The sequence below is a fragment of the Alosa alosa genome, chromosome 8 (genome assembly GCF_017589495.1).
Source record: "Alosa alosa isolate M-15738 ecotype Scorff River chromosome 8, AALO_Geno_1.1, whole genome shotgun sequence".
Classification (NCBI taxonomy): Eukaryota; Metazoa; Chordata; class Actinopteri; order Clupeiformes; family Clupeidae; genus Alosa; species Alosa alosa.
Window position 1 is genome coordinate 25,035,472 of NC_063196.1, and position 14,744 is coordinate 25,050,215.

The following is a 14,744-nucleotide window of genomic DNA, read 5'->3' on the forward strand; positions in this document are numbered from 1 at the left end:
TGTATAAAACAGTTGGAACAGCTAATGATGAGAACATCATTATTTGGCAACCTCCTCTTTTAAGGATAGTTTTGTGCAACCCATTATGTTTTCTTTGGCTGTCAGTTGAAGTCATTTCTCCAGCTGGGATGAGTAGAAAGCAGGCTATTCCAGGCGACCCTTAGAGCCTCTCCGATATGTGGACGTAGGTTAGAACCTCAGTGTCCACCTTTTTTTTTTTTTTTGCGAGAGGGCTTTTATATATTCTACATCATCAGTGGTTTTAGCGGCTTGACCTCTATGCTGCTGACGGGGTTCTCAGGAGAAATGTCAGCGTCCAAAAGCCCACTTGCCCAGCTGCCGTCATAAGTCATCTAATGCCTTATCCTGAAAAATGGGCTGTCTTTTAGTCCGGTCCTGTGTTTGCATTTCTACTGAAAGACTTCCAAGACCTTGACCTCCCCCCCTCCCTCACCCTCTCTCACACCACCACCAGCACCGCGAGTGTACCCTAATTCAATAAGAGATAAATTGGAAAAATGTGCAAACGCAAGCCATATTCCAATGGGCCAGACAGAGAGCTAGAGAGATAGAGTGAGTGAGTGATTGAGAGAGAGCGAGAGAGAGATGGAGTGAGATAGAGAGAGAGGGAGAGAGAGAAGTGGATAGCCACATACTCCTTTGCTCCTTACAATAAATCTCCCCAGAGTTCCATCTGTGTGTCTCCAAAAAGGCGTTCACAAAATGTCCATTACACTGACACAAACCAGAGGACAGAGAGAGAGAGCAAGAAAGAGGAAGAGAGAGAGAGAGCAAGAAAGAGGAAGAGAGAGAGAGAGCAAGAAAGAGGAAGAGAGAGAGAGAGTGGGAAAGGGGCTCCAGTATGCTAAGCTTGGAGGCTGCCCAAGATAACCCCCAACACACACACACCCACACCCCATCCCTCCGGGCCCACTGATTGGGTTGCCATGCTGCAGTGGAGGCGGCAAGTACGTTTTGGTTCCCTCAGAAGTTCCTCAGCCCGAAACCCGTTTGTTTTTTTTTTTTTACTTTTTGCCTCAGTCCATTGTTTGAATGGAGTCCTGTGAAGTAAGTAACACTCCAGGTCTATAACAGCTTGAGGAAAAGAAGTGTCGCCTGCCAAGCAAATGCATTTAGCATGCTGCTCCCTTCTAGGGATGTCGGTTTGATGACGACAGCCAATGTTTTGCATAAATGGGAAGTTTTACGATTTAGCTGTGGTTTAAGATCAAGTATGCAGCCCTGCCGTGGGAAGTGAAGGCCTTTATGGTGCGCCAGTGCAGTCTATCAGTTTATGAATGGCTGTCATCAGAAAAGAAAAAAAAAAGAACTAGGATCATTTAAAGTCAATTGATGTATTAAATCTGCTTACGTCAATAGTAGTTGTGTGCACGATAGGGAAACATTTCTCTTGATTGTTTCTTTATGAAACTGTCGGAGAAAGACTTTTCCACTCCATTGAGTTAAATGAATACTCATTCTGCTTGGGCTGGTGCTGCTGTAGTACAGGCTTCTTACTGAGCGGAGACATTGCACAGTCACCATTCCCAAAGCGCTGTGTGTGCGTTTGGGTGTGTGTGCTTATGCGTGCAAGTGTGCACGCCTGTATGCACGCACCAGGGTTTGATGATGTATCACTTTATTATACAGCTCTTCACAATGCTAGTAGAACGCTCCATTGACTTGAATGGGATTTCCCAACATTCTATCGTAAATTATTTTCATGTAATTGCCGCTGCAAACATATAATTACCGCTGTCAATGGCAACGGGTTTTGTGCTTCTGATTTAAGTCTTTCATAACACTTCGCAAGTAGTCCGGTCACTTCGTGCAATGGAACTTTATTCAAAAGTGAAAGCAGACGGTTGATCAGCTGTGTTCTGAAATATGTTGGATTCAAGTTCAGCGTGTGTTGCGAACTATTTGTTTCCAAAAAAGCCACAACGAAACAAATCGTTTTTAAAAATAGTTTTAAAACTAAATAGAACTTAACTTACTTTTTTTCAATGATGTCTGGGTATTCTGCTACTTTTAGCTTTGTAGAATGATGATTTTTCCTAGTGGTGTCTGGGTTGTTTCTCATTGAAAATGTCATTAAGTCATAATAATTCAGTTTATGCATTTTGCTTCTGCAACAGACAAATAAGGAATATTGTCCCAAAATCTTAAGCCAATATTGATTATTGGCCATCCGAAGCCATTAGATATTGATATGAGTGAATATGTACACACGTGTGTACTGGTAGCCCAGTGGTTCTCAAACTTTTTGTCTCGCGACCAAACGTTAGTCAAGTCTCGCAACCCTCTTTCTCTCATAACCCACTGATTTCAAAGCACACATACAGAAACACAGAAAATGTTTTCTTGCAGCTATGTTGACATTGATGTTAACGTCCATGACAGGCTTTGGTGTATTATCAGAGATGGTTGATAAAGTTAAAATAAAGTATCTTTGGATTATTTTTTAATTGTTATACCTCTTGGTGATGCTCTTGAACTTTTCAAAAATTAGCACACCTAAATTAGCACACCTTTGAAGTAGTTCCATTTTTATGGCTGTATTCTGCTCGTATATCAATGTGCACTCTGTGTGGGCCCATGCAAACACACACATGTAGACACATGCACTCTGCTGCTCTCATGTGCGTGTGTGAGCGCGAGTGCATATGTGTGCTTGTGTGGGCACACACTCTCTTCTCTCGCGTGTATGTGTGTGTGTGTGTGTGTGTGTGTGTGTGTTTTGTGTGTCAGTGTGGGAACACTGTACACTGGGATTCTACTAAGCGTGGGCTCAGCACAGCTCGTGCCCCGACATACTCACAGCGTTCATTAATGAGGTTTTCTGCAGACCTGGCAGCCTGGTCCACTGGCCCCATTATTGTGGAGTCTTTGTGGGGCCTGATTGGGTCGCCTGAGCCCTGCCAACACTCCGCTCATCCAGACCTCCACCCCCCCAGAACACAAACTAATGGAAGTTACTGTAAGTTACTTAAAGAGAGGCCAGAAGGTCATAAACGTGCATTCGAAATCAAACTGTGCGTGTGTGTATGTTTGTGTGTGTGTGCGTTTGTGTGCGTCTGTGTGTGTTTGTGGGTGGGTGGGTGTGTGTGTGTGTGTCTTAGTGTGTGTCCTTGTGTGTGAGCCAGATTAGAGTAACTTGAAGCCTGCAACCCATTAATATCTGATCCATTAATGCAATGATTCATCATGGAGACACGTCTCCTGTTAAACACGCTCAGTTATTGATCTCTGCGTGTCGCTCTAGCATGTGTTGAAACAAAGAGCCTTTTACATCAGGAGTGTTCGGCCAGCTCCTTTCAGTTCTCCCTCTCTCCCTCTCCCTCTCCCTCTCTTTCTTTCACTCTCTGTCACAGTCTTGCCGCACACTCTCACACTTGGGACAAAATTACGCATAGACACATTCACCCTTACACACACACACACACACACACACACATCCTTATACAGACACACACTCACACTTACCAGCACACTCGCACACACACTTTGGCAGACGCGTGGACACATTCACCCTTACACACACACCCACACCCACACCCGTACTTATAGGTACACTCATACACACACATATACACTTTGGCAGACACATGGACATATTCACCCTTATTCACACACACACACACACACACACACACACACACCCGTACTTATAGGTACATTCATATATACACACACACACACACACACACACATACTTATAGGTACACACACACACACACACACACACACACACACCCATACTTTTAGGTACACACACACACACACACACACACACACACACACACACGCACACGCACACACACACACACTTTGGCAGACGCGTGGGGCCTTACGTCACTCTCCCTGACTCTGCTCCCTCCGTCCACCCCTGTGCTTGCTGCAGCGACAGTCTGGACGTGCAGCTGTCCCGATGGCCTCGCTCCCCCTCTCGCTCCCCCTCTCGCTCCCCCTCTCCCTCCGGGCCGACAAACACACCAGCTTAGACAAACACCGGCAATAATGCGAGGAAGTGACTCAGCTGGCTCGCCTCGCACCACGCCAGTGCTTTTTCAAGTGCCCTTGATATCAGCCCCTTGTCTTGATTAGAGCCCTCGTTTGAAAACCGGCAACTGTCTCTGTTTCCGCAGCTCGAGGTTGTTTGTCTTGTAGGGGGCACTGTTTTCTCAATGTGTGGAGCCAGGCAGTGGTGGTTAAGTTAAGGTGAGCATCTGCAACTGTTTTGAGTTTGTTTGTTTTCTTTTCCACCCTATGTGGTAGTGACTTCACGTCCGAACGTATCCATTTAATGTAAAAAAATTACTTGAATTTGTAATTTGGATTGTTTGATTATGTCAAGCTCTCAGTCAGTCTCAAGTCACATGGTGGTGGCAAGTGTTCCCATTGCACAATTGGTACACGTGTGGGAAGGTGAGAGCCTGCTCATCCCCCCCAGAACCTCAATTCAGCAGGCCTGTGTGTGTGTGTGTGTGTGTGTGTGTGGGGGGGGGGGGTGTCCAGTCAGTGTGTGTGTGTGTGTGTGTGTGTGTGTGTGTGTGTGTGTGTGTGTGTGTGTGTGGGGGGGATGTCCAGGGCTGCCCGGAGTCGTGCCGCTGCTTCTCTACCGTAAACACAGCTGTTTTATGGACCTCTCAAGACCAGTAGGAGAGCTACTGAGCCCACAGATGAGGTTAAGTGCGTGGAGTTTTATTCCCCATGGCCCATGGGGAACTTGTAAAACGCACCGATGCCGGCTACGTTTCTCCAGTGTTACAGCTTCTCTTTGAAACACGTACGCATTGTGAGTTAATTTTGCTTGTGCTAAAGTTGATTTATCTTTGTATACACAGATATGCTGTTATTTGGCCTTCATGAGATTGTAATGCATTTATTCCCGTGCAGCTGATCACTGTTTCTACTTTCCAGCATGCCTCCTAACTGCTGCAAGTGGTTTAAATGCTTTCATCTCTGGAGTTATTTTTAAAAACCTCATATTTCTTCCGTGGGGTTTCCAAAAAAATGAGTTGTTTTTGTGTGAGCGTGCTTTCAATTTAGGCACCCTCTCTCAGTCCCCCTTCCTTCAGCCAAAAACCAAAAACAGCTTTGTTTTTGCAACTATAGCGCAAATTACATTCCCAAAACCCCAGGTCAGCTCAGAGATCTTGCCTAATTGGCCATTAGCTGTGCTACTGTAGCCAATCAGGTGGATTTATGGAGTGCATATCTGAATAAGGTAGAATTGGTAGGTAGAATTGTTGAAGGTAGGTAGAAAGTGGTTTTGTTTGTTGATGTGCACTTCCAGGTGTGCAGAGTCAGCTTCATTTTCCTATTCTCTTACGTATCTTTTACTCTTTTCTTTCCTCTTTTCTCTATCCTCTCTCTCTCTTTTCTCTTCTCTTCTATCCTCGCTCTCTCTCGCTCTCTCTCTCTCTCTCTCTCTCCCTCTCTCTCTCTCTCTCTCTCTCTCTCTCTCTCTCTCTCTCTCTCTCTCTCTCTCCCCTTCGGAGCCTGCTGTTATTGTTACTCATAGGAGGCAGCTGCAGGCCGTGTGCCTTTTTGTTTTCTTTAAAAGGTTGGCAGAGGCTGCACCACCTTCTTCACTGGCACATCCGGACTTAGTGTGCGTGTGTGTGTGTGTGTTTATGCACTGTCTTCATAATTACATTTATCTGGGAGAGTTTAACATTTATTTAGATTTTGCTTTAAAACCACCCACTCCCCCCTCCCAGTCGAGTATTGATTTTGCTCTCATTATTTGGAATTTGTTTGCATAAGGGTTCTCCTTATGTTCAATCTTACTGTATTTGGTTACACGACATGTAACGGGAATATTTCAAATTTGCCAGTTGAATAAGACCCGAAACAAAGGCCCATTTCCATGTTTTGTTGTGTGTGTGTGTGTGTGTGTGTGTGTGTGTGTGGGGGAGACTGTTCCTCTTCCTTGATTGAGAGAAATTGTCAGTCCGGAGGCGCGGGCTACAGAAAGCAGATGTTGGCTTCCCTTCCCTGTGTCCATAACCCTGAAAGCACCATGACAGTGCGGGCCTGGTATTGCAGCCCTGCAAACAGTACAGCACGGGTCGACTGCACTTAACACAGTCGAAGCTGAGTGTTCTCTTTAAAAATAAAAGAGTTTAAAAATTCCGTAGCTCTATCATTCTGCCCTCTGTGTTTCACTCTATTTCTGTCGTCAGTGGCCTCTGCATTCATTTCATCTTCATCATGAAGACCTGGTCCAGATGCCTAATTGCTATGCTTTCTGGTCTGTTCAGTGCACCCATCTAAAGTCAACTTAAATCATAAAATAAGTACACTTAAAATGCTCAGTTAACATTGCTTTAACTGCTGTCATTAGTCATTAGTCTGGCATTAAGGTTCCACATTTTTAAGTTCCAAAGTATTTATGGTTCAGAGTTGTGTAGTGCTTTGGGTGTTTTCTGTACAGGCACACAAAACATGCACACACAACATGTTTAATCATTTCCCTTTGAGTAGATAGAAAAATACTAATCTACTCAACATTTCATAATGAAACTGTAATGTATCAATAATGCATTATAATAATCATTAACACTCAATTTTAAGGTGATACTTGGTAAATAAGGACTGTAATGTATTCTTGCCTCAGAGTTTTTACAGCCTGATTTGTCCATTGAATGTTGTGGGAGGTTTGTTGTTTCTGTCTGTTAAGGATTTGCCTTGTAAATGTCCACCGTATTTAAACTTGACAGAACTAACACTTCATGTGAAAAAAAGATCTACCGGCAATATCTGTTAACTACTGTAGTTGTTGTTGAATAGTGCCTGCCACTTAAAGGCAGTTGATTTTACTGATAACTAGTTCCCAAATATGAGAGATCTGCAGAAATGTTGTGTGGTGTACAACCATGGTCTAAATGTGCAACACATACTTAACATTTTAGAAATTGTGTTTAATTGGTGCTAAATCCACATTTTGACACATTCATCTCTGAGCGGTGGAAGCAGTAAATACATTTTGATTTAAATGCCATTTCATGGGAATTGAAAAGTAGATGGTTAGAGATGGATGTGAAATTACAAATAGTGGTAAATTATGAAATAGTTTGGTTAATGGAATGATGATTTGATTGAAAAAGTTATGATGTGATGAAAACAGTCACGTCCCATCATTCGCAATGCAAAATTGCCATTTACCATTCAAGCGAAGCGGCCTTGAGGGTGGAAGTAATTTATTGTTTTAAATGGAGGTGATGAAAATGCATGCGTCTGATCTTTTATATGCTAAAGATTGAGTTCTGACTTGATGGCAATTACACAGTCAACCACATATGCAAAAACTGCATTTTGCGGCTTTCATCCAAACACAATGCATAAATCACATTTGGAAGTTGTCATCCAAATAATTTCCCCGTGGGGGGAAGACGCTTGGGAACAGAAGCAGGTCGGTGGTAGGCTTAGATCTGGTGACCCCTCTTAATTAAACCTGGAAGTTTTGTTTTCCGTTCTCCCGGTTCCTCCTGGGAACCCTGAAATCCAGAGCTACGTCCTGGAACAGGTGTGGCGTCGCCCCTCGCCATCTCTGGCAATCCTCAGAGCTCCGCAGCCTGCCCAGAAATATGGGTGGATAATCACGGGAGGGATCGATTGGGGAGAATACTTCTACATTTGCGAAACGTGACTTGGCACTATCAAGGCAGATAGGAATCATGTGCTCATTCTAATATGAACCACATTGGCTGCACAGAAGAAAAAAACATCATAACGTCGTCACCATAACTTTCTGGGGTGTTATTCGTGTCGGCAACATGTTTGTTTGAAATCTCGATGACTGATTACTGTTTGTTCTGTGTAACGTCCAGCTTGAGGGGGTCACAGTGCAACAAAGAGCTGATGATACTGGTTCCTGTAAGACACGCATTTCCTGGCTCAGTATTGATGTGTCTCTTACAAAGTTAGCTCTGGGAGATGTGATGGGAAGAGAGGTGAGGTCGCCTCCGGTTGTTACTCTTGTGTCCTGGCAGCCTGCCGCCCACGCAAGAGTGATGGCAACAGGTGTGTGAAAGTGACAAGTCTGGAGTTCGTTTTTTTTTTGCAGCCTAAGTTTTGTAGCCTGAGGTTCTGACGTTACTCAGACAAGCATCGTGAGTTCTAGTCCTCAGTCTGCTCTGGGCTTTCGGCAGTGGATTTTATTTCAAGGGGCATATGATTTTTTTTTTTATTCTTTTTTTCTTCGCTCTTTCTTTCCCCCCATTCTTTAATTTGTTTAGAGAGGATTACTCCAGTCGCATTTGGCTTTGCCATTAGTCGGCCCCCTCTCAGTCTCCCTCCCTGTTCCTTGGCTTTCATCACCAAAGATTTCCCATGTTGATATCCCCGTGTCATCCGAAACGCTCTTTCTCCCCCCCTTGGTCCTAAAACCCTAGGCCCGCGTGGAGTATAGTGTTAGTTTCAGAAGCAATTTACATATCTAGCATGAAATCAAACAGCTGAAATAAGACAAGCAGGGCAGAGACCGAAAAAGGGAGAACATGAAGTAATGAGAGGGAGGGAGAGAGTGAGAAAGAAAGAGAGAGAGAGAGAGATGGAGATGGAAAGAGCAAGCTTCTGGCAAGGTCCCAGCCACAGAGGCAGTTACGAATCTACTTTCTCCACTATGCTTTTTTTGTTGCTGTCCTTGGCTGTTAAGCGCTTCAGGAACACGCATCTTAAGTGTTCTTTCAAGTCACCCCTTCCAGACACCCACAGACAGACACCCACCCACGCCTCGGACACCCACTCACGCACGCCTCGGCAGTTTTGGTGTCGTGCATGTATACAGTTGGGAGGTCACAAAGAAATATCAACCTTTTTTTTTTTTTAAGTGTGTTTTGGGGGGTGGGGATTAAATCCAGCCAAAGTATGTTTTGGCATTCATCCCTGGGCTGTGTAAAGTAAAGGTTTTCATAAGGCCCTTGCCCGATTTGGTTTATCCTGCTGCCTGGCATGGCACACCATGACTTTTTTTTTTCCCCCTTCGAGTTTCTCGGGGGTCTTGAAAGGGCCTCTTTGATTTCTTTGATGCCTTGCAGTTGGCGGAAGAAGTCAGCAAGACTTCCATTCGAGTAAACCCTGAACGACAGAGAATCCTCGACCTTGAGTCATTAAATATCATGTTTAAGTCGAGGGAAAGGCACACCATGATTTCGCTCAGATAGCTCAGTTGGCTTTGTGGTTATCTGGGGATCTGTCGCTGGCCTGAGTAGACCCCGTCCTGAGCAAAAGTTGTTTGACATTTTCCAAACATAAAACAAGGGCATGTTTGAAGCGATTGGAAAGGGCATCGCTTACTTGTGGCAGCAAACCAAGGAGTCCACCCTCTGCCCAAGAATATGAAGAGGCAGTGTAAAACTCTCCTTATTATCATCGTCATGAGTTATTCCTGTGTGTGTGTGTGTGTGTGTGTGTGTGTGTGTGTGTGTGTGTGTGTGTGTGTGTGTTAATCTCCTCTTCTCCCGGGATTGTGTTGCCGGAGTGATGGGAAAAGCTATTTGGCCTGGGAGATAGTGGGGACCGTGTGAGGAGAGGAATCCGCTGCGCACCTTCTGTGGAATGTGTCTGTTTACAAGGCTGAGCCCAGCCAGTCAGCTACTGGGCTCGGCGCGATGAGAAGGAGAATGGGAAAGATTGTGTGTGTGTGTGTGTGTGTGTGTTTCCGTGTTTCCGTGTGTGTGTATACATGTCTCGCCTGCATGATAGAAAGAAAGAGACAGACATACAGAGAGTGAGGGAGTAGAATGTGGAGAGATTCCTACTTGGGATGCACCCAGCAAGATTCACGTGATGAATTCAAGTGATTATCTTCACCATATCCTCAATTCACCTGTACGAAATGTTCAGATGAAAGTGCTGTCGTTGAAGTAATCATAGTGAGGAAAACGCAAACACATAGATGTGTAGAGAAGTACGTTTAGCGTAATATTTAACAGGGGCAGGGGGAGTTTCATGTAATTTACCACTGTTAGATAACGTCTCTCCTGGCTGCACTGATAGACTGCTGCTGCAGCAGCATGAGTGGGTTCACTGAGGTGGACTGACTCCTTGTGAAGTGTGTGTTGACCACCACTCTGACCAAACCTGATTGCAGTAATGGGGCCCGCTGGACCCACGCTGGGTCTGAAAAGTCTGGCCTTGTGAAGACGATGACCTGGTTAGTGAGCGGGCAAACGAAATGTGAATTCCTTGGGCCGAATGATCGTGGAGAATAGGGCCTCATGTAAATTGAGAGGGAGCATTCCTTGGAAAGATATCAGAGTGCATTTCTTTCTTTTCGTATTTTAAATAGTTCTCTTGAGTGTTGATATCACATTTGCACATGAATTAATGAATGACTTTCTTTTTGTTTTAAGACAGACTTGTTTTCCCTCTCTCACTCGCTTGGCAAAATGTGTAGCTTGCTTCATGTAACGACCATCTAGAGGATTTCCTGAACCATTTTTACTAGTCACGTGTAAAACATAATCATATCGTAATTATTTGTTCCTTCTGAAAGAGGAAAAAACAGCACCGCGGTGAGGCGGGATTTATTTTCTTGTCAAATGCTAATGATGCTCCTTTCCTCTCTCTCTAATACGGACCACATGCTTCCTGTGGTAAATGGTTACATACGTACATATCTTGAATGCACAGAGAGAGAGAAGGGGGGAGGAGGGGGGGGAGGAGGAGTGCAGAGAGAGCAAGAGGCCTCCATAAAAAAGTGATGTTGATGCACAGTGTCACAGGATTATGGATTCTTACCTTACATCACTCTTTAATCCCCTCGGTGTGGAGGTTTGAAGGAAATGTTGACGCCGTGGCTGTGGTCAGCGTTGAGTTAAACTATAGCCTCTCTGGCAGTCAGGCCGTTGTTTTTAAGATTATTGCCAGAGGATATAGCAAATGACCACATTTCTTGAGTGTGTGTGTTTTTTTTTTAAAAAAAAAGATGGCCATAAAATAGGCTGTTCAGTGTTCATTTGCAAGTACATCGGTAACAAAAAAAAATCGGTAACAAAATTCACCAACCAGGAAAAAAACTCCAATGGCTGTTACCTAAAATAAATCTTTATTTTATACTCTCATTTCAGAAGTTATATATTTCTTTCCACACTGACCCTGTGTTTCTCAAAGCGAGTTCTGTGGCTAATGATGGAAGTGTCCACTTCACTCTCACCATGAAGCCTTCCGCCAGTCCACTCCTCTTGTCATCACCTCCCCACACCTCCATTAATTGGCGATGCGAACCATATGTTCCCATGGCACTCAACAAACTCCTGTTTCGGCAGCCCCCTGCGACGCCCGCCGGTGACCCAGTGCCCAGCGACCACATCGCTATTGGGGAACTTGCCCGCTGTTAGAGCCTCTGCCAATCTTGCCCCCCCCCCCCCACACACACACACAGTTTTTTGAAAGGGGGCTTTGAGCACCCCTGCCAGTGTCTGCAATCTTCATGTCGACCCCTTGTGACCTTATTAACAGTGATAGAGTCGCTTCGGGGTCTCCAGTGACCTGAGGGCCGGGGAGGGGGTGCTGGGGGTCAATATAGACTGGCAATGGTGGGGTAGTGGAGGGATGGGGATGTAGGGGGGTCAAGGTGACTGAGGCTGGGGTGCAACCATTAGGCACGGGACGTCCTGAGAGGTGGCTTTTGAAAACCCTAGGAAGCATGTCACAGACGCCTTCTCCTTCCTCTCTCCTTTCTCCCCCAATTAAGGTGACGACTGGCACGGCAACACTGGGCCCAGTATTCATAAAGACAAGCATTTTCTGAGCGCGCATACGTGTGTGTGTGTGTGGTGTGTGTATGTGTGCATTAGTCTGTGCACGCGTGTATGTGTGAACGTTTGTGTATTTTGGTCGGCTGGTTTGTTTGTCCTGGCCCTCTTGTCATGTGGAATGACACGTTGTGGGCGACTGCTGTTTACGTTTATTCTTCTTGTGGCTTTTCCATATCACTTGCATGGAGGCAAATAGCATTTCGAGTCAAAGAGTAAGACAGCATGGGTTCACCAACACTTCACTTAAGGAGTCGTAAACTTTCTGTGCTGCCAAGTTTAGAGAGCAGACTAGTTTATTATCCGAAGAGGCAACCCTGAGGAATGATTAGTTTACCAGAGTAAGATGCTCATGTAATTTCACTTGTGGATTCATGCATGCCGAACAACACACTCAATCACACACATACACACACACACAGAGAGACAATAACTGTTTTCAGACATGTCCTCCGCACTATATGCGGATCTTTGTCAAACGGATGTCCGACCCTTTCAGATGATTCAGATATGATGCTTACATGCGGACATTATGCGGACATGATGTGTGAACGACACCGACGCACATGAACAGAATCTCTGCATGTTCTTCGCTTCATTCAGACATGAGCTCATTTACATAATGTCTGTCCGAAATGCTAGGAGGGGAGTAGTGTAAGAGCCGCCTAAGTTTGGAGTTCCAAATGTGGGGACATATGTTGTTCAGATATACGGCCCAACCGCTTTATGATCCGCAGAACATGCAGTCTTACACCTAAGTCTGAAAGCAGCTACAGACGCACAGACACAGACACACACACTGGTACAGGTTTGTGTAAACATCTTTTTTTCTGTGATGGATGTTAAATGCTGGTATTTCTCTCTTTTTTCCCTGTACAGCTGATTTGTTGAAGACTTTGGCAACTGGAGCGCATGAATAGCACTGCTCATCTGGCCAGAGATTCCACTGGTAAGTGCTCCTTTTCCATTCATCTCTGTGACACGCTAGCGAGACATAAAGCACCGCGCTAGCTTAAATATGTTTGCTTTGACATACTTATGTCTGAGCCGAGGCGTGGATTTTTCTCAACGTGTTTGTCAAACACACTTTTTTTCTTCTTCTCAAACACTTTCCAGTGCAGATCAGTCATGAAACGCCTGTCTTGGTCGTCCACACTCCCTCCGTATGTCTCTCTCTTTCTCCTGTCTTCCTCTCTCTCTCTCTCTCTCTCTCTCTCACACACTCCCTCTCTCTGTCTTCCAGACATTTACTGTCACTAGTTCAAATACACATACGCCACTCAGGATGAGACCATTTCGAGTAAGTCATTTTGGACCATTTCCTGGTAAATTTGGAGTGTCTGTTCAAAGTGGACCTCATTGGGATGGGACCGAACAGACAGTGGAAGGGAAGGTGAGGGGGGGGGAGTGTGAGGGAACAAAGTCGTCATACTTGTGGCGGACTCGCTGGTAAACATAGCTGGGATTCCATACAGCTGTGGTAGACGGTCAGGCTCACGGCACTTGGCCTGGTCTTCAGTGTCATGGTATTGTCACAATACCAAAATTATGACTTTGACACAGTACCTTGCCTATGTATCTCGATACCAATACTGAAACAATACCATGGTAAAAAAAAAAAAAAAACTTCAAACATTATTAATAGAAAGTAATAGAATAGGCCTAGACGATAGAACATGGAACTTTTTAAAATTCTTTTTATTTTTTTTTACTGATAACAACTATGGCTTTTATTTAGACCTGATTAAAGCACCATTGCAACACAATTGCACAACCTTCCATGGTCAGGGCCTCTTTTTTTGACCCCAGTCAACCAGCCTGTGACGGCCAGAAGACCCCAGAGTGCTGTCTGTATGGGGCATGCCTTCCCCACCATACTGTTCCAGCAGAAGGACAATGTTACACATTCCATCAGTCATAGGAAAGCCAATAAGGCACAATATAGGACATGACATACATGTACTTTTTAGTTAAATCTATTTACAGGGATGATGCATCAATGTGAGGCATGATGCAATTTCTTTTCTCAGCATAGTGACACAAGATAAGCCTTTGATGCAGGTATTTAACAAAAACAGAAATGTGTAGGTTCACAATCATGGTGAGCGCTTGGCATTTTTCACACACAGGCCTGTGTATTCCAAAATATGTCATAATATTCCAACATTATATGTTATTATTAATGGCTAGACTTAGGAGCACCTTGACAACTGGAAAAAAAGAAAAAAGAACTAAAAATACTTTCTTGGCACAAAATGCACCTTTTAGTCATTTTTATCCACAAATTGGTGTTTCATTTTAAATCTAAACCACTTCCACAACTCATATTAGCAGAAGTATACTATGGACAGAAAATGTGACCAAATCAGGCCATTTTGTAACACAAAAAAGTGTAGTGAACACATAATGTGCCTTTGATGCAGGTATTTAACAAAACAGAAATGCCACAAAGTTGCCGAGCACAAGAACACAGCAAGATGGATCTGCGATAGAGATAGTTTACCTTTGAAGAAACATAATCCTTCCATGAATGACAAAGATGTATCAAAATATGCTTGGCTAAGGTTAAACTGTTGCAACACAGGCGCTATGAGAAAAAAAAAAGAGACTTTAAAAAAAAAAAAACCCTGAATGAAACGTGGAAGTCAGTCAGATACACAAAACAATACACGCTCCACTGCCTGAAGGCATTGCACACAAGCCATTCAGGAAGTGTTAAGTTCTAGTATTATCAACTCAAACAGTACACAGGAAATTTTGCCAGAAATTAGCAATAGTTGCTAAACGACGGTATGCCACTTTCAAACCACTCTGTAGTTCACCCAAAACATTTTTTGACACACTAGTTATTATTCTGATACTTGATCTCCTCCATGCCCTCATCTCCCCTGTTTCCAGCCCCCATCCTTTGCTCGTGTCTTAAACGTGTTCAAACAGGCGCTGTAAGGCCTTTTTGTTTTCCTTTCACTGTGACGG

The 14,744-nt window shown here is 44.3% G+C and overlaps 1 protein-coding gene across 5 annotated transcripts in view; it reads left to right on the forward strand.

Annotated features, from left to right (window-relative positions):
- The window catches only part of disp1 (dispatched homolog 1 (Drosophila)), a 63,495-nt gene that overhangs the window by 9,031 nt on the left and 39,720 nt on the right, over nt 1–14,744 (forward strand). For all 5 annotated transcript variants that reach the window (XM_048250837.1, XM_048250838.1, XM_048250839.1 and 2 more), the window contains one exon: nt 12,648–12,717. The gene's annotated coding sequence lies outside the window, so the exon portion shown is untranslated. The remainder of the gene's footprint in view (nt 1–12,647; nt 12,718–14,744) is intronic.